This window comes from Macaca nemestrina, chromosome 9 (assembly GCF_043159975.1).
Source record: "Macaca nemestrina isolate mMacNem1 chromosome 9, mMacNem.hap1, whole genome shotgun sequence".
NCBI lineage: Eukaryota > Metazoa > Chordata > Mammalia > Primates > Cercopithecidae > Macaca > Macaca nemestrina.
In genome coordinates, this window is record NC_092133.1 from 60,043,216 (window position 1) to 60,063,580 (window position 20,365).

Consider the following 20,365-nt stretch of genomic DNA (forward strand, 5'->3'; position numbering starts at 1 on the left):
GGACCTGGCAGTAATGATGGTGGGTGGTAAAGATCTACCTAGACAGGCTTCCCTGCTTTGCAGAAACCGCCTCTCCCCCAGGCTCTAACACCTGTGGGTTCTTACCCTTCTTAACAGGGGCATGTCTGTTCATTTTCCATAGGGTAGCTAATGCTAATATGAAACAATTTTTTGTTGTTGTTTTGCATTTATCCACTATGTGCCACTATGTGCCAAGTGCTTTAGAAATCTCATTCAACCCTCTCAAGTAGGTTCTAGTATTTTTTCCTTACTTAAATAAAGGAAATACTTGGCCAAAGTCACTATGTCTGGGTTTCGATTCTAGAGCTTATGTTCTTAATCACACTGCTATAGTACCTCAAGGACAATGCCTCAAAACACTCCAACTTCTGGAAAAGGATCCCTGATGGGGGATCTCTCAGGAGATCTCTCAGGAGACTGGCCCGTAACATAAGACGATGAGGTGTCCAGGGGCTCAGGTTTTCTGAAAGGAGCATGAAGGCACCCTGGAGAGGGTAAAAGACTTTGGAAGAGAATTGAGGTGTGTGTGAGCCAAGGATGAAATGACTGTCCTTCCCAGGGCTGCCAGCGGCCAGCCCCACCTGTGATTTGGGACTGGACTATTAACCAACAAATGACCTCGGACGTTTCAGTTTGATAGTCAGTGACTTTCTTGGAAACCAGTCAGCCAAATGACCTGTTCAAAGCAGTAAGCAAGTGCACATTTGACTGGAAATGGGATTGGCAGTCACTGGCCTATTGTGTCTCTGGGTGGGGGCAGCTTTGGTTGCTGACTGTCAGAGAAAGATTCCACCTGACACATGAACCAGCAGGGCTTGGGGTAGGCTTGGTGCAGATGTCTCTATGGTGAACTTCTTACAGGGAGTCACCAGGAGGGATGTTCAGGTTCTCTTTTGGAAATGCAGTCAGTGGCAGTGAAGTCACTTTTCTTGCCCTTTCCCCAGTTTGCCTTTAGCATGACTAAAAACGTTTAAAAATGACCATTTGTTGATTATGTGCTTGCTATTTGTCTGGCCCTGTAATGAGCCATTTATGTGCACTATCTCATCTACCTCTTACATAACCCTATAAGATAAATCTTACTATCTCCATTCTATGGATGAGAAAACTGAGACTTAGCGTGGTCAGGTAACTTACTCAAAGACACACAGGAAGTAAGTGATAGAACCCTGGTCTCTTTATTCTGTGACCTTTCTCTTACCTACTCTGTTAGGCAGAATCTTTCTCTGCCTAAAATCAGGCTCATTAGCAAATGCAGAAGCAGAGGTGCACAATGATTACTGGAACTCACAAGTCACAGGCTCCTCTGTGCCTCCTCAGAGCAGACAAGATTCGGTCTGAAAGGAAGCCAGTGAGATGTAAAGGGAGGTCTTGGAAACCTAGAACTGTGAGACCTGAGGAATGACATTTCTGCTCCCTGGTTGTGGCTGTGGGAGACAGATTTGCGAGCCAGGAGGCAGGCCCTACACTTCCTAAATGAAATTCTGAGGTTGAAGTTGGTCGCCTGTTTCTAGTCCTTTGACCATGTGGCTATTATTAACTCTATTAGTACCTCAGTCAACTGGCTATATTTAATAGTAACATTAATACTGATGGCACCTTGATGGCAGCTGAGGATTACAGTTGATGGGGCAGCTCTAGCCTGGTGATCGATGGGATGCTTGATGTTGCAGCCACATTTGCCTCCCCTACCTTGAATACTCGAGTGCTTTTACTATCTCATCAACATCCATCCTAAAAATACTGTCAATAACTAGCTATTTTCCCTCTGCCTCAAGGATCCTGAAATGCTTTGCATGTGTTCTTCCTACTGAAAGATAGAAGCCTGGTGGTATAGTTTATCCCCATTTACAAGATGGATATCCTTAAAAGCAAATTAGAAGCTGAGCTGTGTCTTTGCACAATGGCTTCCTTTCACATACCGTGTTTCTCTCCGGAGATGTAAGAATATACAGAAATACAAAAGCCTTATTTATGAAAACATAGAGGAAAACATTTGAACATTCACTTTTATCAGCACTGCATTTTCTTACTTAGCATTAATCCTTTGGCTCATTTTTATTCTTTAATAGAAATGCATATCCATGTTAGCAAAGAAAGAAAATTAAAACCTTGTCAATCAAAAATTATTTGATCATGTAAATGGTTTTATTTAATGTCTTTTTCTGCCTCTTAGCCTGATTTCTCTTCTTCATATACTTTTAAGAAAAAATTATGTTTCTTTAGCCTATCAACTAACATTTATTAAGCTCTTCCTATGCATATGGCACTATTCAAGGCTCTGTATGGGACATAGGTTTGTGTACCTTTTTCTTACAATTTAGCTGTTAAGAAACCTGCCTATCCATGTTTATGTCAACATAGAGTTACTGCCTCTATTCTTAGTTATGACAAATAAGAGACACAGATATGTCTTCTAGGACCTCATAGCAAGGAGACATCGCTGTGAGTGGGCTGTTTAGAGATGAGTTCTGGGAAGTAGTGATCATTCATTTATCCATTCCACAAATACTTGTTGTGCTGGCCACTTGGCAGCTTGCTGGGGCTATAGTGATGGATCAGAAAAGCTCCTTGAGAAACTCATGGTAGCAGGGAAACAGATGAATAAATAGCTGATTATAATCTAGGCCAAGATGACTGGAAAAGGCTGAGCAGTTTGTGCAAAGTTTGGCCAAAGGGGAGAAAATGGAGCCAAGTGGGGCTGAAACCCAGTCTCCATCCCGTCTTCCAGGGCAGACATGAGAACTACAGGGACTTTTGTCTCAGAGGGGGAGCCTCTTTGCAAATCCTGCCAAGGCATCATATGTACCAGTGGCTGCCCTGAGTGTGATCAATTTATTTTTCTATTTAAAAATTCACATAGAATAAAATTCATTCTTTTAGGTGTATAGTTCTGTGAGTTTTGGTAAATGCATAGAGTCATGTAACTATCACACATCATGATACAGAATAGTTCCATTGTTCCTCTAAAAAAATTCCCTCTACCTCTTTGTGGTTAAGCCTGCCCTCTTCTCCAGTGCCTGGAAACCACCAGTCTGTTCTCCAGTTCTATAGTTGTCTTTTCCAGAATGTCATATAAATGGAGCCATATAGATTACAGCCTTTTGGATCTGCCCTCTTACATAGCACATTGTATTTGAGATTCATCCATGTTGTTGCATGTATTGATTATTTGTTTCTTTTTGTTGATGAGTAGTTTTCCATTGAATGGATGTACCACAGTTTGTTTATCCATTCCCAAGCTGAAGGATATTCTGGTTGTTTCCAGTTTTTGGTGATTATACATGTAGCTGCTATAAACATTTGCATATTGTTTTCTGTGTGAACACATGTTTGCATTTCATTTGGGTAATTATCCAGGAGCGAGGTTGCTGGGTTGTATGGCAAGTATATATTTAGTTTCATAAGAAACTACTTAAAGATAAAATAAATCTAAGATGAAACAACTTCCACTCTTTTATAGTGGTTATGCCAGTTTGCATTCCTACCAGCAATGTAAGAGAATTCCAGTTGCTCTGTATCCTTGTCAGCACTTGATATTCTTTGTTTGTTTTTGTTTTTTTTTTTTAATTTAGCTATTTTAATAGTGATGTAATAGTATCATTGTGGTTTCAATTTGTTTTTCACTAATGACTAGTTATATTGAACATATTTCACAGGCTTATTTGCCATCTATGTATCTTCAGGGTAATGTACCTGTTGAAATCTTTCCCCTTTTAAAAACTGGATTTGCTTCATGTGGTTGAGTTTTAAGAATTATTTTCCCTTCCCTTCCCTTCCCTTCCCTTCCCTTCCCTTCCCTTCCCTTCCCTTCCCTGCCCTTCCCTGCCCTTCCCTGCCCTTCCCTGCCCTTCCCTGCCCTTCCCTCTTTCCTCTTTCCAAACAGTGTCTCACTCTGTCTCCCAGGCTGCAGTGTAGTGGCACCATCATAGCTTGCTGCAGCCTCGAACTCCTGGGCTCAAATGATCCTCCTTCTTCATGAGAATTATTTACATATTCTCAATACAAATCCTTTGTCAGATCTGAAATTACAATTATTTTCTCCCAGTTTGTCCTTTCTAGCTATGTCTTTCTCAGAGCAAAAACTTAAAAAATTTAATAAATCCAACTTATCAATTTTTAAATTTTTATTTTCTTTCTTTTTCTTTTTTCTTTTCTTTTTTTTTTGAGATGGAATCTCGCTCTGTTGCCCAGGCTGGAGTGCAGTGATGTGATCTTGGCTCACTGCAACCTCTGCCTCCTGGGTTCAAGCAATTTTCCTGCCTCAGCCTCCTGAGTAGCTGGGATTACAGGCATGTGTCACCACACCCAGCTAATTTTGATATTTTTCGTAGAGACAATGTTTCGCCATGTTAGCCACACTGGTCTTGGACTCTTGGCCTCAAGTGATCTGCCCACCTTGGCCTCCCAAAGTGCTGGGATTATAGGCGCAAGCTAGCAATTTTTAAATTTTATTGGTTGCACTTTTGTTGTTATATCAAAGAACTGTGTCTAACTCAAAGTTACAAAGATTTTTCTTCTAGAAATTTTACAATTTTAGGTTTATATTTAGGTCTATTATCCATTTGGAGTTAATTTTTGTATATGTACAAGGTGTGGATTGAAGCACTTTTTTTGTACATATGGATATCCAACTGTTCCAGCATTGTTTGTTGAAAAGACTGTCTTCTCTTCATTAAACTGCTTTTGCTTTTTTGTTAAAAATCAATTGGCCATGTTTATGTGGGTCTTTTTTGGGGTTTTCTATTTTGTTCCATTGATCTAGGTGTCTCCCCTTTCTCCAGTGTGATTGTGGTAGGGCTTAAGTTGGGAAGAGACACCGAGTGAGAGAGGAGCATTTGGGAGAGGACGTGGGAAGGTGAGCAAGGGCTGGAGACTTTCCAGGCAACATAACCTTTAAGCCAGGATCTGTGTTGGGTAAGAGTGAGAGGGAAGAGAATGGGCAGGTATCATAGGTCACTTCACGCCTTAGGAATGTTCTGGGCAAACGCTGGAAGGCAAGAGGGAAGTGGTGGGGGCAACGGTATGGTTCACAGTGTGGTTGAAGCAGAGTATAAGAGTCAGGTTGGAGTCCGGGCGCGGTGGCTCAGGCCTATAATCCCAGCATTTTGGGAGGCTGAGGCGGGCGGATCACGAGGTTAGGAGATCAAGACCACCCTGGCTAACATGGTGAAACCCCGTCTCTACTAAAAATGCAAAAAAATAGCCGGGCGAGGTGGTGGGCGCCTGTGGTCCCAGCTACTTGGGAGGCTGAGGCAGGAGAATGGCATGAACCCAGGAGGCAGAGCTTGCAGTGAGCTGAGACTGCGCCACTGCACTCCAGCCTGGGTGACAGAGAGAGACTCCGTCTCAAAAAAAAAAAAAAAAAAAAAAAAAAAAAGAAAGAGGCTGGAGACGACTCAAGCCAGGGTCAGGTCAAGAGAGGTGTCGATTTGATCCCAAGGGTAGAGTGGATGTGTTCATTTCAGAGGAGGACATTTAAGCAGGTCAACAGGATGAATGAAAACACCACATTCAGAAGTTCTCTGCTGTCATTCGATCAGTGCATCTTCCCTAGCTCTAAAAGAGGGAGTCTGGCTTCTCAAAAACAGCAGCCCCCAGGCCCAGCTGCCCAAACATCTCCCAGAGGGAGCAGCCCACTCAGCCTGGGAGTTGGAACCTGCTCTTCATTTTTCCCTGTTGCCTTGGCTGTGTAACAAGGCCTTGGTGAGTCGCAGTGCACTGCCTGGCGTGGAGCAGCAGATGGCAGCAAAACCAAGGCTCTTGGAGCAGAAGCAGCACAGTTCCCTGCCTTCAATCCAGAGCAGCTTTAATATTGCAGCAATGTGGATATCTGCATAAAAGCAGACTTGTTTTTTTTTCTCTCCACTTCTGCCTCCTGGAAAGAATATTCTCTTAATCTTTTGGAATTAAACCAGCCAAATAGAGGGTAACATGTTTCTTAATCATTTGGGCCACCTTCTCCTTTCTGAATGGATGTTGGTTTCAGTGGGAATGTTTTCTGTGGTTGTGGATCATTGAGAAGATGGTGCTGACTTGCTCTGGTAAGCTGAAGAAACAACCAAGCACATGGCATGAAGTGAAATAAGGACAAATGCAAGAGACACCCTGGAGACAGGCAACTGAGGACAAAGAAAATCTGTGGGGAAAAGGGTGGTGAGCCAGGTGCCCACCTGTCAGCATTATTGCTGAGGCACATCTCAGCCAGGTAAGCCTCTTCCTCAGAAAATTCTCCTCCCCCACTGCTCCCACTTCCAGAATTCCTTCATGGACCAGGATGAAGGTTTTCAGACTTCAAGTGTTACTTCCTTGGGGAGCTGGCACACTCCCTCCCTCCCCTAGTACCCTACTGGACCAGGTGACACACTCAGCTCAGTGCAACTTGCTTTCATGGTACTTTTCACAGTGTATAATTATATGACTGTGGGACAATACAATTGGTGTCTCTATCCTCTACTAGACGGTAAACCCCATGAAGGCAGGAATCATTTTTGCTTTGCCTATTTCTGTATCCCATAGGTCTGGCATAGTTGCTGGCATAACTATGACACAATTATCTGTTGAATAATAGTTCCATGATTATATAAGCAGAAGAGGATATATAATATAGAGGCAGAGAGCCAGATTGATCCGGGTGGAAATCTGGTGTTATTTGTATTAGTCTGTTTTCACACTGCTGATAAAGACATACTCAAAACTGGGAACAAAAAGAGGTTTAATTGGACTTACAGTTCCACATGGCTGGGGAGGCCTCAGAATCATGGTGGGAGGCAAAAGGCACTTCTTACATGGTGGTGGCAGGAGAAAATGAGGGAGAAGCAAAAGTGGAAACCCCTGATAAACCCATCAGATCTTGTGAGACTTATTCAGTATCATGGGAAAGATCAGCCTCCATGATTCAATTACCTCCCCCTGGGTCCCTGCCACAACACGTGGGAATTCTGGGAGATACAATTCAGGCTGAGATTTGGGTGGGGACACAGCCAAACCATATCACTGTTACTCATCCACTGCATGTACTGGGCATGTTGCTCCAAATTTCAGTTTTCTCATCTATAAAATAGAAACAATGGTACCTATCTTGCAGGCTGGTCATGAGTATACAATGAAATTATCTGTGTTCAGTATTTAGCCCAGTACTTGAAAGTGAGTAAGTGCCTGTACATGATAGTTACTTTAATTTTTACTATAGAGCCTTCATATGCAATTTGCCCAAGGAAACAGCATTGATGTGACTTCAAAAGGAGATGAACTGATTAACATGAGAGCTTGTTTCATACAGTTTTGATTGGAGAGAGGAAGAGAGAGTTGTTGGAGGTATGGTGCTGCCATTGCTGCTGAAATGAGTGACTTGGAAGTCCTAAAATTGTTAAGATGTTCTGCGCTAAGGTGTGTGGGAAAAGACTGCTCCAAGTCACAATAAATAATAAGCTGACTAGGTGAGGCCATATCCTGGTTTAAAAAAAGAAATGCAGTGGGATTGTTGACATGGGTGTCAAGAATATAAGGATGAGCAAAGCAATTAGACATGGACATTTCACCAAGACAGTGCTAAAAGAATTGTGTTCAGTTCTGTACTCCACACTGGAGGAGTAGTGAGATTAAAGGAAGCCACTACAGAGAAGGGTGGGTATTGATGTTCCCTTACCAAGAAATGCTTTCAAGCCATTACATACATGCTTTATATTACTTCAAAAGCAGAGCTTTTGAAAGTGCTTTTAAATATTTGGGAAATTTATTTATAATAGCCAAAAAGTAGAAAGAAGCCAAATGTCTCTCACTTGACGAATGGATAAACAAAGTTTGTTATATCTGTATAATGGTATACTATTCAGGCATTAAAATAAATGAAGTTATAATATATGCCGTAAACATTGATGGACCTTGAAAACATTATGCTAAATGAAATAAGACAGACACAAGTATTGTGTGATTCCATTTATATGAGGTACCTACAGTAGTCACATTAGTAGAGAAAGTAGAATGGTGGTTGCCTAAGGCTGAGGAAAGGATAGGGTGGGGAATAGTGTTTGACTACTAATGGGTACGAGTTTTATTTTGGGGTGATGGAAATATTGTAAAATGAGATTGTGGTGATTTTACAAGTCCATGAACATATAGGAAACCATTGAAATGTAATTTAAATGAATAAATTTTATGATACGTGAATTATATCTCAGTAAAGATGTTAAAAATATTAGCGATAGATCAGAGGTTCATAACCCGGGCTGCATATTACAATATTTGGAGAGGCTAAAAAAATATCAGTTCCCAGGATCCCACTGCAACCACTGAGATCTGAATATCTGAGGGGTGAGGCATGGCCCTGGGCATTTGTGAAGCCAGGATTGAGAGACTCTGTACCAGTTGATTGAGGGATTAGATTTTAACTTTTCTGTCTTTTAAGAACTCGCTGAATGGGCACCCAATTTTGTTGTTTTTAATGGTATAAGGCTGCATGTCCAAATTAATTTCCCTTAGTTTTTCTTGGAGGCAGAACAGTGGTTGAACTATATGGTCTTACTAGAAACTTTCCCACTTTAGGATTTTATAATTAAATTCATCTTTTGCAAATGTCATTAAAAGATACAAATATTTGTTCTGGTAAAGCCTGATGCTTTAGTACAACCAGAAACATTCTGTTCATTGACTTTTCTTATTTTTTTCCCACTGGCTTTCTTAAGGTATAACTGACAAATAAAATTATGTGTATTTAAGATATATAATATGATGATTTGATATACATTTATATAATAAAATGATTACCATGTTCAAATGAATTACCACATTCATCACCTCACAGTTACCTTTTTTGTGTGTGTGATAATACTTAAGATCTACTCTCAGGAAATTGCAAGTATACAATACAGTCATATTGACTATAGTCACAGTGTTGTACACTAGATTCCCAGAACTTCATCTTAGAAATGAAAGTGTGTCCACTTTGACCAACATCTCTTCATTCTGCCCTCTGCACCATGCTTCCCTGCACTACTAGCAGTCACCTTTCCATTCTTTTTTTAAAAAACCTTTATTTTAGGTTTGGGGATACATGTGAAGGTTTGTTACATAGGTAAATATGTGTCATGGGGGTTTGTTGTTCATATTACTTCATCACCTGGGTAGTAAGCCCAGTACCCAATAGTTGCCTTTCCCCTCCTCTCCCTCCTCCCACCTTCCCCCTTCAAGTAGACCCCAGTGTCTCTTGTTATCTTCTTTGTATTCATAAATTCTTATCATTTAGCTCCCACTTATAAGTGAGAACATATGGTATTTGGTTTTCTGTTCCTGCATCACTTTGCTAAGGGTAGTAGCCTCCGGTTCCATTCATGTTTCCACAAAATACACGATCTTGTTCCTTTTTATGGCTGCATAGCATTCCATGGTGTATATGTACCATATTTTCTTTATCCAATCTGTCATTTCTGGGCATTTAGGTTGATTCCACATCTTTGTTATTGTGAGCAGCGCTGCAGTGAACATTCACGTGCCTGTATCTTTATGGTAGAGTGATTTATATTCATCTGGGTATATACAAACTAATAGAATTGCTGGGTTGAATATTTCTGCTTTTAGCTCTTTGAGGAATCTTCATACTGCTTTCCACAATGGTTGAACTAATTTACACTCCCACCCACAGTGTATAAGTGTTCCCTTTTCTCTGCAACCTCACCGGCATCTGTTATTTTCTGACTTTTTAGTAATAGCTATTCTGACTGGTGTGAGATGGTATATCATTTTGGTTTTGATTTGCATTTTTATAATGATCAATCACTATTATATTCTTTGCTTCTATGACTTTAGCTTTTTCAGATTCAACATATAAGTGAGACAATGCAGTATCTGTCTTTCTGTACCTGGCTTATTTCACACAGCATAATGTCATCCAGGTTCATCCATGTTGTCACAAATGACAAGATTTCTTGTTTTTTTATGACTCTAAAGTATTTCATTGTGCATGTACTACATTTTATATATCTATTCATCTGTTGACAATTATTTAAGTTGATTCCATATCTTGGTGATGTGAATAAAGCTGCAATGAACATGGAAGTGCAGATACCTCTCTGACATATTGATTTCATTTCCTTTGGATATACAGTTATGCACCAGTTAATGATATTTCACTCAACCATAGACTATAAATATGATGGTGGTCCCTTAAGATTATATCATATTTTAACTGTATCTTTTCTAGGTTTAGATATGTTCAGGTACGCAAATACCATTGTGTTACAATTGCTTACGGTATTTGGTACAGTAACATACTGTAGAGGTTTGGAGCCTAGAAGCAACAGGCTATACCATATAGCCTAGGGGTGTAGTATGTTATACCATTTAGATTTGTGGGAGTGTATTCTATGATGTTTGCACAATGTAAAAATTGCCTAATGATGGATTTCTCAGAATGTATCTCTGCTGTTAAGTGACACATGACTGTATACCCAGAAGTGGGGTTACTGGATCATATGTTTGTTATATTTTCAATTGTTTGAGGAACCTCCATACTATTTCCTATAATGGTTGTATCAATGTACATTCCCATCAACAATGTACAAGAGTTTCCTTTTCTTCACACTCTTGCCAACATTTATCATTTGTCTTTTCGATAACAGCTATCTTAATAGATGTGACACAATGTCCCATTGTAGTTTTGAATTGCATTTCCTTGATGATTTGGGATATTGAGCACATTTCCATATCCCTGTTGGACATTTGTATGTCTTTGGAAAAATATCTATTCAGATGCTTCCACTTTTTTTTTTTTTTTTCTCTCTTGGGTTGTTTGAGTTTCTTGTATGTTTTTGACATTTATCCCTTATCAGATATATGATTTGCAAATATTTCCTCCAATTCCACAGGTTGCCTTTTCATTTTGTTACTTGTTCCTTTGCTGCATAGAAGCTTTTTAGTTTGATGCAGTCCTATTTCTTTATTTTTGCTTTAGTTGCTTGTGCTTTTGGTGTTATAGCAAAACAAACAAACAAACAAACAAAAAATCATTGCCAAGACCAATGTCGAGGAACTTTCTCTCAATATTTTCTTATAGGAGTTTTATAGTTTCAGTTCCTACAATTAAGTCTTTAATCCATTTTGAGGTAATTTTTTTGGTGGATCATATGTCAGTTTTATTTTTAATTTTTTCAGGAAAAAGGGTATACAAAAAGGGCTCAATTTCATTCTTTTGCATGAGAATTTCAGTTTTCCCAGCATCATTTATTAAAGAGACTATCTTTATCTTGGCCAGGCGCAGTGGCTCACACCTATAATCCCAGCATTTTGGGAGGCTGAGGCGGGAGGATCACTTGAGGTCAGGAGTTCGAGACCAGCCTGGCCAACATGGTGAAACCCCATCTCTACTAAAAATACAAAAATTAGCTGGGCATGGTGGTGCATGCCTGTAATCCCTGCTATTTGGGAGGCTGAGGCAGGAGAATTGCTTGAACCTGGGAGGCAGAAGTTGCAGTGAGCCAAGATCACACCACTAGCACTCCAGCTGGGTGTGAGTCTCAGTCTCAAAAAAAAAAAAAAAAAAAAAAAGAGTATCTTTTCCTAATTGTGTATTCTTGATGCCTTTGTCAAAGATTAGTTGTATATGCATGGGGTTATTTCTGGGCTCTCTATTCTGTTCCACTGATGAGCTGTGGACTTGTGATATACGGATTTTATTATGTTGAGGCAAATTTTTTCTCCATTTAATTGAGATATTTTATCAGGAAAGGATGTTGAATTTTGTCAAGTGCTTTTTCTGCATTTATTGAGATAATTGTGATTTTTATCCTTCATTCTGATTCTGTTAATGTGGTGTATTATGTTTATTGGTCTGCATATGCTGAACCATCCTTGCATCCCAATTAATGTCTGTTTTTATGACAGTACCATACTGTTTTGATTACTATAGCTTTGTATTATAGTTTAAAATCAAGAAGTGTGATACCTCTGCCTTTTTCTTCTTACTTAAGATTATTTTGGCTATTTGGGGTCTTTTGTGGTTCCATACAAATTTTTGGGTTTTAAAAAACGTTTTTTTGTAAAAAATGCTCTTGGAATTTTAAGAGGGATTGCATTGAATTTGTAAATTGTTTTGGGTACTGTGGATATTTTAACAATATAATTCTTCAAATCTATGAACACCAGATATCTTTCCATTTGTTTGTATCTTTTTGGCTTTCTTTTATTGGTGTTTTAGACTGCTTAGTGTACAGATCTTTCACCTCTTCAGTTAAATTTATTCATAAGTGTTTATTTTTTGGTATCTATTATAAACGGGATTGTTTTCCTAATTTATTTTTTTAGAGAGTGTATAGAAACACAACTGATTTTTGTATGTTACATTTGTATTCTGCAACTTTACTGAAGTCATTTATTATTTATAACAGTTTTCTCGGTGGAGTCTTTAGGATTTTCTATATATAAAATTATGCCGTCTGCAAACAGAGGTTATTTAACTTTTTCCTTTCTGATTTGAATGACTTTTATTTCTTTTAATTGCTTAATTGTCTGGGCTAGTAACTCCAGTAATGTTGAATAGAGGTGATGAGAGTGGGCATTCTTGTCTTTTTCCTGATCTTAGAGGAAAACTTTCAGCTTTTCACCGTTGAGTATAATATTACTTGTGAACTTGTGCTATGGCCTTTATTATGTTGATGTACCTTGTTTCTCTATTTAATTGAGAGTTTTTATCAGGCAAGGATGTTGAATTTTGTCAAATGCTTTTTCTACATCTATTGAGATAGTATTGATTTTTATCCTTCATTCTGCTAATATGATGTATCATATTTATTGATCAGCATACAACGAACCATCTTTGCATCCAGGGATAAATCCAACTTGATCATGCTGTATGATTCTTTTAATGTTGTATAATTCTGTTGAATTGGTATGCTGGTGTTTTGTTGAGAATTTTTGCATCTGTATTCATCAGGAATATTGACCTGCCATTTTCTTTTTTTTATAGTGTCCTTGTCTGGCTTTGGTATGACGGTAATGCTGGCTTTGTAATATAAACATGAAAGTGTTCTTTTCTTTCAGTTTTTAAGAAGACTTTGAGAAGGATTAGAATTAATTCTTTAAGTGTTTGTTATAATTCACCCAGGAAGTCATCTAGTCCTGGGCTTTTCTCCGTTGGGAGGTTTTTGATCAGTGCCTCAATCTTTTTACTCACTGTTAGTCTATTCAGATGTTCTGTTTCTTTATTATTCAGTCTTGGTACGTTGTCCTTTTCTAGGGATTTATTCATTCTTCTAGGTTGTCCAATTTATTGGATAGTAGTCTCTTATGATCCTTTGTATTTCTATGGTATCAGTTGTAATGTATCCTTTTAAATTTATGATTTTATTCGTTTGAGTCCTCTCTCTTTGTTTCTGGGTTAGTTTAGCTAAAGGTTTGCCAGTTTCATTTCTCTTCAAAAAACCAACTCTTAGAAAATTCTTAGTTTTGTTGATAATTTTCAATTGTCTTTCTAGTCTCTATTTCATGTATTCTTTCTCTAATCTTTATTGTTTCCTTCCTTATGCTAACTTTGGGCTTAACTTGTTCTAGGTTTTTCTAGTTCCTTGAGGTGTAGTGCTAGGTTGTTTATTTAAGATTTTTTTTTTCTTAATGTAGATATTTATCAATGTAAACGTCCCTCTTAGAACTGCTTTTTCTGCTTCCCATAAGTTTTGGAATGTTGTTTCCATTTTTGCCTCAAAATACTTTTTGATTTTCCTTTTGATTTCTTTATTGACACATTGGTTGTTAATGAATGTGTTATTTATTTTCCACATACTTATGAATTTCAAATTTTCTTCCTGATATTGATTTTAAATTTTATACCAGGTGGTTAGAAAAAATACTTAATGTAATTTCAGTCTTCTTAAATTTATTAAGACTTGTTTTGTGGCCTAGCATACGATCTATCCTCAAGAATGTTCTTTTTTTTTTTTTTGAGACGGAGTCTCGCTCTGTCACCCAGGCTGGAGTGCGGTGGCCGGATCTCAGCTCACTGCAAGCTCCGCCTCCCGGGTTCACGCCATTCTCCTGCCTCAGCCTCCCGAGTAGCTATGTGCTTGAGAAGAATGTATATTCTACTGCTGTAGGTGGAATGTTCTCTGTATGTCTATTAGGTCCACTTGGCCTATAGTGCTATTCAAGTCTTCTAGTTCCTTATTGATTTTCTGTCTGGATGATCTACTCATTGTTGAAAGTATTATTCTATTCCCTTCTATTCTCCCTATGCTAGTATTATTATATTCCCTTCTATTTCTCCCGTCAGTTCTGTTAATATTTGCTTTATATATTTAGGTGTTCCAATGTTTGGTGCATATATATTTACAGTTGTTATATTCTCTTGATGAAATTAATGTCTTCATTATTATATAGTGACCTCATTTGTCTCTTAGCAAGTATAGTTAATCTTGCTCTCCCTTGGTTATCATTTGTGTGGAATATCTTTTTCCATCCTTTCACTTTCAGTCTATGTGTGTCCTTAAAGTCTCCTTTGGGCAGCATATTATTGTATCTTGTTTTGTTGTTGCATTCAGCCACTCTGTCTTTTGGCTGGAGAATGTAATTGATTTACATTTAAAATAATTATTGCTAGGTAAGGATTTACTATTACCATTTTATTAATTGTTCTCTGTTTTGTAGTTACTTTTATCCTCTTTCTGTCTTCCTTTGTAATTTGTTGATTTTTTAGTGACATGCTTTGATTCCTTTCTCTTTCTCTTTTGTATGTAGTGGAGGTTTTTCTTTGTGGTTACCATGAGGCTTACATAAAACATCTTATAGTTATAACAGTCTATTTTAGGCTGATAACAACATCAATTGCATATAAAAACTCTATACTTTTACTTTCTCCTCTCCTACCTTTCAGGCTATTTTAGTAAAACTTTACATCTTTTTATATGGTGTATCCATAAATAAATGATTATACCTATAGTTATTTTGAATACTTTTGTCTTTCAACCTTTACACTAGAGTTAAAAGTGATTTATGCACCACCATTACTGTATTAGAGTATTCTGAATTTGACTATATATTTACCTTTACCAGTGAGTTTTATACATCCATATGTTTTTATGTTGTTACTTAGCATCCTTTTGTTTCAACTTGAAGAACTCCCTTTAGTTTTTTTTTTGTAAGACAAGTCTGATAAACGGCCTCAGCTTCTGTTTGTCTGGGAAAGTCTTTTATCTCTCTTTCATTTCTTAAGGACAGCTTTGCCAGGTGTAGTATTATTGGTTGGCAGTTTTTTTCTTTTAGCACTTTGAATATATTAAACTACTCCCTCTTGGCTCCTTCCAGGTCCCATGGTGGATGGTGCTGGTAGCAGAACCAAGGCCAAATTGGGCTGTAAGCAAGTCCACAGGGGGATGGCGCTGTTTCTGCATCTGTAGCTGGGGTCATGGTCAATGAGTGTACCACCTGGGCATAGACCTGCATTCTCAAAATGGCCCTCCTCAGTATTACAGCCTCCTACCTGGACCCCAAAGCTCCCATAAAGGTACTTTTGTCTGTTGATAGCTGACAAATTAATGTTTCTGTGAGGAGATATGAGCAAGGACCTCGTATTCTGCCATCTTGCTGACATTACTACCTCTGTTCATTCAAATTTACTTAATAGAGGTAATGATACGGGTACTAATATGAAAATTTTCATGCCAAAATCATACTTTCTATTTAGACAACATAAAATGGTTAATACTGTAATGAAACAAACTTTTGTTTCATTATTGTCTTCATCATTATCACCATGATCCAAAGCAATTAATTGTCAGTTTATTTTCCACACTGGCAGGAGCAAATCACACCTATCTTTTTAGGTGAACCACTGTGTTTCCTGAAGAATGGTAATAAAAGTCCCTGTTAAAGTCTTCATGAAACCCAACCAGCACTTTTTTTTTTTTTTTTTTGAGGCATAGTCTCTCTCTTTCGCCCAGGTTGAGTACAGTGGCGCGATCTTGGCTCACTGAAACCTCTGCCTCCTGGGTTCAAGTGATTCTCGTGCCTCAGCTTCCCGAGTAACTGGGACTACAGGCACATGCCACCATGCCTGGCTAGTTTTTGTATTTTTAGTAGACACAGGGTTTTGCCATGTTGGCCAGGCTGGTCTCGAAATCCAGGCCTCAAGTAATCCACATGCCTCAGCCTCCCAAAGTGTTGGAATTACAGGCATGAGCCACCACATCTGGCCCAGAACTTTTAAAAATTGCAATAACTTTTTAAAGAATAGAGGGATTGGCCAGGTATGGTGACTCATGTCTGTAATCCCAGCACTTTGGGAGGCCAAGTCGGGTGGATTGCCTGAGCTCAAGAGTTCAAGACCAACCTGGCAACACGGTGAAATCCTGTCTCTACTAAAATACAAAACATTAGCCAGATGTGGAAGCAGGCGCCTGTAGTTCCAGTTACTTGGGAGGCTGAGGCGGAGAGTCGCTTGAACCCAGGAGGCGGAAGTTGCAGTGAGCCGAGATCATACCACTGCACTCCAGCCTGGGCTACAGAGGGAGACTCCATCTCTAAAAAAAAAAGAAAAAAAAAAAAAGAAAAAAAGGAATAGAGGGGTCACTGATATCTTGAATTTTGCAGTGCAAAAAAAAAATTAGAAAGTTTAAATATAAACATATTAGAATAGAAAATGTCATCATATTAAATTGGATTTTGGAGGGGCAACTCTGGTAGCATGAAAGGAGGAAGAAGAAATAAATTTGTATTTATTGAGCTTCTACTGTGACTCAGATTCAAAGCTTAATGCTTTATATAGAGCATATCATTTTATTCCAGCCTCTATTATCTTGGTAGGGAAGCACTGTCTTTTTGTTTGTTTTCAGATGAAGAAATGAGGTCGGGGGGCCACTTAATTTGCCCTAAGTCTCAAGCTTGTAAATGGAGGTCCTGAGATGTGGTCCCGCAGATGTAACTCTGTTGTCCTGTCATTCTGAAGACAGGCCATATTGTGTTTTATAGCTTTGTATAGGAAAAAGCACTAAACATTAGACGACCCCAACTTCAAATTCTCTGTGGTCTTGGGTAAAGTCATAACCTTTGCATCCCGTTCTCCTAAGATACGAAGGTGAACGTATTTGTCTCATGGGATCGTTAAGAGGCAAATGAGTTAATGTAGGTAAAAGTCCTTAGCATCTTGCTTGGCATTGCACAGGTGGGACATTACAAATGTCAGTCCAGTAGCTTGGAGTGAATGTGGAGTAGCTGAAGTGGAAAAAGTGGCCCATCTTGGTAAAATCCTCAGCCTCACTCTAATCTTCTTCTTTGAATTCCCTCCGAATGAGGGACAGACATGAAAGCCCAGGTTGACAAAGGCTCCCAGTTGGTTCTGGCGCCTGGGTAGGTATTTTGGTTTTCAAAGGAATTATTTTCCTGGCTTGAGTTCTTTCAGAAATCCATTAATTTATAAATCAATAGAAATATATCCAGCACCTGCTTTGTGCTAAGTGCCCTGGGGAATGTCTCTGCCTTCAAGGAACTTAATGTATAGTTGCAGGGGGCAAAGCAAACAAACACAAAACAACAGCAGTACCAAAGAGATGCTATTCATATTTAAAAAATAACTTACATAGTAAAAATTGAAAAGTACTGAAGGTAGAAAGTAAGTTCCTCTCCCACCCCTATCCTTCTTTCCCTGGTTCTCTTTCCCTCTAATCAGTTGCTTAGTGCTCTCTGAGAGACTCTTTCTATATAAAGACATATAGGTCCATATAGCACCTTTCCTTTTACCAAAATACCAAATGAGACATACTACAATACTCTTCTGTACTTCGCTTTTTAAAATTCATAAAATATCTCAGATATTGTGGGGTATCAGTACATATTGATCTCCCTCATTTTCTCTAATGGAACTCTTTTGTATGAATATAGCATGCTTTATTTAATAGCCCCTTATCAATGGTCTTTTAGGTTGTTTCTAGGCTTCTGCTACCTGAACAATGCTGCAATAAATTCTCCTGACAAAGAGCTATAATTAAGGGCTAAATTGTGTGGCTCAGACTGTAAGTGATTCTGATTTCACAGTGTGGGTGCTAATGGCATTTTGGGTGAGACAGTTTGGGTTGTGCAGAACTGTCTTTCCCCTTGCATGATTTTTAGGTCCCCTGCCAAAGTTCCAGCATGCTCTCATTATTACAACCAAAAAAGCCAACCCCTGTCCCCCCAGCTCCCATCTCCAAGTGTTCTCTAGGAGGATGATATTACCAAGACTGGGAACTGCTGCAAGCGTAGGGAGTTAGAGTTGGAAGCCTTCTGGGGAAAAGGGCAGTCTGAGCCTGCTATGATTTCAGTGTTTGTGTCCCCTTCAAAATTCATGTTGAAACACAACGCTAGTGCAACAATATTAAGAGTGAGGCCTTGAGGTGGTGATTAGGTCACGAGGGCTTCACCCTCAAGGATAGGATTAGCACCTCTAAAAGGACATGAGGAAGTGAATTCGCCTCCTTTTGCCCTTCTGTCCATCACGCGAGAACACAGCAACAACATATTGGAAGCCAAGAGCAGCCCTCACCAAACACTGAGCCTGCCAATGCATTGATCTTGGACCTTCTAGTGTTCAGAACTATGAGAAATAAATTTCTATCATTTACAAATTACTCAGCTTATGGTATTTTGTTATAGTAGCACAAAAGCCCTAAGAGAGAGCAGGACTTTGAGGATTTGTACAGGCTTTGGGACACAGCCTGCAAAGGGTGAGAGTTAGTCATCTTATTGGGGGATTTCCCTTGTCTGGGTACCTATTCCCAGAGAGAAGACGCAGTGTTTGTGAAGCCAATTGGCCTGGCAAGTAGTGCTTAGGCTTTAATGTGAGTCCTAGAAAGAGCTGGGACCTTGCTTCAGCTTCTTTGCCCAGGCTGCCATGTCGGCCCTGGGTTTGCCTTTGCTCACAGGTGTGGAGGTGCTGGCCAGGTGACTCTGTTCACTAGTAGAATGAAGAGGGCCATTAACACTGGATGGACTACTGACAGGGCTTGGGACAAATTATGCAATGCTTGAATTTTCACTCTACCGTTTCTGTGCCAGTGAATGACAAAGTCCTAGAAAGTTAAAGCTGACAGGTAATTTTTAGATCATCTAGACCCTCTCAAATAGGAGAGAGGGAGTCAGGCTAATGTGCTTTAGAAGGGAAAATGTCATAGAAGAGCCTGCAAGTAAGGGGTACTATGGACTAAGGGATAAGAATAGAGATGACTGAGTATGATGGACTTCATGCCAAGGGAAAAATGATCTAAATCAGTGGCTTACTAACTGGGTTTGATATCAGTACTGGAAAAGTAATGTAAGGAAGAAACGCAGATTTCTAGGCCCCACCCCAGCCAGAACAAATTAGAATTCTAGGACTAGGATCTGGGAATCTGTATTTTTACAATGATCCTCAGGTGATTTTTGTGCCTAGTACTGGTCTGACAATCAATCTTGGGAAACTCTGATTTAAATAGACTCAATCAAATAATTTCCATATCACAGATATGAGTGTCAGAGGAGCCTGGGGTGCTGCTTTGCTGGATATCTGTACACTGGGCAAAAGGAGAGAGCAGATAATATGCTGGGTGGTTAATTATGTTGGCATTTATTCATTCTGAAATGTTTACAAAAGTAATTAGAAGCCAGATTAGGTGTGATGCTCACTGACCTTTAAGAAGAGCTTGGCATCAAACAACCAAAAAAAAAAAAAAAAAAAAAAAAAAAAGAGGAAATGCCTATATCAAATGTTAATCAGAGCAAAACACAGCCTGATTAGCTGGGGATCTCTAGCTTGCAAAAAGAAGGATTTTATTTGGTATTAAGAATAAGAATTAGGAAAAGGAAGATCATTTCTTCTAAGTCATTGTTTTTCTGGATTTGGAATGACTGTTTTCCCAGACCTGAGCCTTTCCTGGCTGGCCTAACAATTTTCTGCCTGACATTGTTGGGAAGATCTTTTGTAAATTTATAGCTCTTGCTCCATGTGGTTATAGCTCTTGCTCCATGTGGTTACATCACTGACTATTCTTACCTCATCTTCTAGAGACTGTATGGAACCTTACAAATGATGATGGCAAATCCTCCAGGACCCTATGGAACGGTTCTCTCCATTGCCTTTAAGTTCTTCTCCCCAGCTAGGGTTCACAGGGCTACTTTCCTGACAATCGGGTGAAGCTGACTATATGACCTCAGGTAAGTCTCCCAACTCTACCTCACCTTTGCCCTTCCGATCCATTTTCTGCCCTGCTCTGCACCCTGGCGTCCTGCTTCCTGTAGACTATGTAATTGGGACTTCTTTGCTAGCTGACTTCCTGCTGGCAGAGGAAGTTAACCAGCAGGAAGTCCCTGACAGGGGGTGCTAAGGTCTAGCCTAGATTTTCCTTGCCAGGGC

The 20,365-nt window shown here is 39.2% G+C and overlaps 1 long non-coding RNA gene across 2 annotated transcripts in view; it reads left to right on the forward strand.

Moving 5' to 3' along the window:
• The first annotated feature begins 14,521 nt into the window (after positions 1 to 14,521).
• The window catches only part of LOC105466154 (uncharacterized), a 108,422-nt gene continuing 102,578 nt past the window's right edge, over positions 14,522 to 20,365 (forward strand). Inside the window, exons 1-2 of one of the 2 annotated variants that reach the window (XR_011607796.1) lie at positions 14,522 to 15,508; positions 20,018 to 20,166. This is a non-coding gene — a long non-coding RNA (uncharacterized lncRNA). The remainder of the gene's footprint in view (positions 15,509 to 20,017; positions 20,167 to 20,365) is intronic. The other variant, XR_011607795.1, reaches the window with a different exon arrangement.